Source organism: Strigops habroptila, chromosome Z (assembly GCF_004027225.2).
Source record: "Strigops habroptila isolate Jane chromosome Z, bStrHab1.2.pri, whole genome shotgun sequence".
NCBI classification, from domain to species: Eukaryota; Metazoa; Chordata; class Aves; order Psittaciformes; family Psittacidae; genus Strigops; species Strigops habroptila.
The window spans coordinates 12,512,897-12,516,010 of NC_044302.2; positions in this window are offsets into that span (position 1 = coordinate 12,512,897).

The following is a 3,114-nucleotide window of genomic DNA, read 5'->3' on the forward strand; positions in this document are numbered from 1 at the left end:
TCTACTGAGGCTTTCCTTGGATATTCTTTAATGAAATCAAAAAGAAAATTAAAGAACCAATTGCCTCCTTGTTGTTAATTGAATTTGGCTCAAATTTTCCCTGATTATACTGCCTTGAATTAAAACAGTCAACATTGGTCCTTAAATCAGAAGGCTGAATTTAGAAGAGCACGACTTAGTAGATCTCATCTTCGAATTACATACCAATCCCCAAAAGGTGTTTCAGAATGTCTCATTTCATTTTTAGGAACACCTTCATCTGTGCTCCCAACATCACGTGTATTATTTTTAAAGGCGTTGCAAAAGTTAGTTCCCAATGTGTAAAATTTCTAACCACAGAAATCAGTGTACAGCACTAGAAAGATAAATTCATATGCTAAATAAAATTTAGTAGCATGCTCAACCCCTTCAGTTTTCCAAAAGATGAAGCAACAGGCCCAAAGGAGATGTAATTACTAGTATTTTAAATCCCACCGAACAAGAGAAAAACCTTGAGACAAGCATGCCAAGAATATTGTGATACTTGATATGGAAATGCACATTGTTTCCAAAAGAAAGAAATTTAAACAAAGCTTTAAAAGCAAACTGATGTTAAGTAAGACTATATATTATATGCTATTATATTTATGTAGCATAAAATATTAGAGGCTGCAATGCAGAAAAATAGTCTGTGCTGTGTATTCTTTTAGCACTGGCAATAGTACAGGATTCAGAGAATTTCAGAGAGAAAACAAGATGATGCAAGCATTACAAATGCTATCACATCTAAGTCAGCTTAATGCAAAGTCAATAAAAGATGTATTGGATTATTCTTACCTGCATTATCACTGTATTGAGAAAAGCAGCAATAGATCACACCATCACTCTGCTACGCACTATGCAAAATGGAGACGAGGAAGGTAGTCCCTCTCCCAAATAAGACGATGTTCAAGAGGACATAGGAGCTGGGTGGGCACCGGTGGGAATCACAGGGAGAATGAGAGCTGCTGCTGCTGCTGGCTTGGCTGGTCTTGAGCATTTTCATAAACTTGATAAAGGAATTGGCTGTTTTCACTTCACATTAGTACATAAACCAGAAACGTTTGATCTCAGCAGCGTCAAGGAAAGAAGACTTGCATCAGTTCAGAGTTTCATCCAATTCCAGAATGATTGATGCATCACTGTGTATTTAATAATACATCTGAGTTGGAAGCATCTTTACAAAAAAATGTATTCAAAAATATGCAGACAAGATGTCATTCACCACGCTCTATCATTTCTGAAAGCACAACCCTGACTCAGCCTTCAATCAGGGGACTGGGGCCGGTGGCTCCTGGAGACCACCACCATTGGCCGGTGAAGAGTTGTGGTAGGTTAGGAAGCCCAGCACAGAGCCCACTGCCACTGCTTGTTTGTGAACGAGCTGATGCTGTGACAGCAGATGTGCCTCTCCATGACAAAAAGCTGAAGCTAAATAAAATGATTCATTTTGGAGGGGAAAGCAAATAAATGAACAAACAAGTAAACAACCCCCAGCAAACGTGCTCTCACACACTTCATTTTCAGAGGCCTTTGTCAAAGTACTTCTCATGTTTCACCCTCTCATTTATGAATTCTTAAAATCTTGAAAACAAACCACATTTGCTTTCCAGCCCCTTTGTACCAAGCGCTAAATAACGAGAAGTTAGCAATTACTCAGCTGCTGAGGAGCTTCATGAGAGATATTGAAGTATACGTCATAAATGAAAATGTGAAAAAAAATGAAGGGCAAACCTTGCTTTGAGTTTGTCTCTTCCTAAAGCCTTAGAGTTTGGGTGAGTGTGCCCTGTTGCCACCTCCCCCTCCAGCTGTGAACATGTGCAAAGCCTCTTTGGTTTTTTAAACTTCCCCTCCTCAGTCTGGCAGGTCTCATCAGTCTTATACCTTCAATAAGAAAATTCTGCACTTGGACAAATGAGAAAGGAAAACACAAGGAGAAGCATTAGAAAGTGACCAAGAGATGCTGAGAGGCCAAAAGGAAATTTGTCTTCAAGTCCTAACGGAAGAGGTAACGATAGAAGGGAGGGAGACCTAGGAGGCATCGTAAGGCAGGAAAACAGGCAGAATGAAGATGGAATAAAAATTAAACTTCTAGCACCTCCATCAGGTTTTTGTTCCCTGTAGACAAAACACAAGAGCTGGAATCTGAGAAGGGGAGGACAGCTAATCCAACGGTATTTGCCATTAGGTAACAGGTTGACAAGGGACAGGAGAACAGATGTGGTTTGCTACCAGCGAGGTTCAGGTAACACACAGCCAGCATTTGTACTGGGTTTTAAATCCCAACATCTGCCTGGGAGATTAAAACTCAGTTTCCTGCAAAGGCCAAAATTCTCAAATAAGCAAAAGCAGTTCTTCTGCTTCCCCTCAGAGAAAGGCCCAATTAAAAAACTTAATTCCCTCAAGGCTTTTTGAGTTAGCTCCACAGTTTGTCCTAAGACATACCTATTGCACTGCACAGGCCATCAACGAACTGTGGCAAATGCACAGGTATCGTTTATTACTCTATTTCCATTTCATGGGCTATATTCAATTCAGCCTCCCTTGTATCAGGATATGGTTTGTAGTATTGCTGCCTGTACCACTGTCATTGCAGCTGAACCAGCACTTCATGGTGAAGAAAAGCCAACACTTCCTGATAGTATTAGGAGGTATTATTCCTCTGTGCCAAGCCCTGTCCTTCCATCCCTCATGGCTAGAGATAAATCTGGATGACCATAAAGTCTGTCCAATTCTCTTCAATACAGATAGAGTTCCAACTCTGTAGAGTAAATCCCCGTCAACACAAAATAAGTTGGCCTCCACCTTCTGAAAAACAGGATAGAACCAGCGGTACCCTCCAAAGCACAGACTGGGAAGGGGAAGCATCAGCACGAGCATTGTCCTCAGTGAAGGGAATGAGAGGCTGTACTTCAGACGTAACTATTTTTTAACTACTTAAACAGCCACACATTTCAGCGCTTTTGCCACCTTTTCAGCACCCTTCATATTCATGCCAACACAATGAGCGGGGTTGGTATATGCAGAGTCAAACAAAACTGTTCAATTTAGGCACCTTCTATCTTTGGAGTCAGAGTGACAGTCAGAAACCCATAG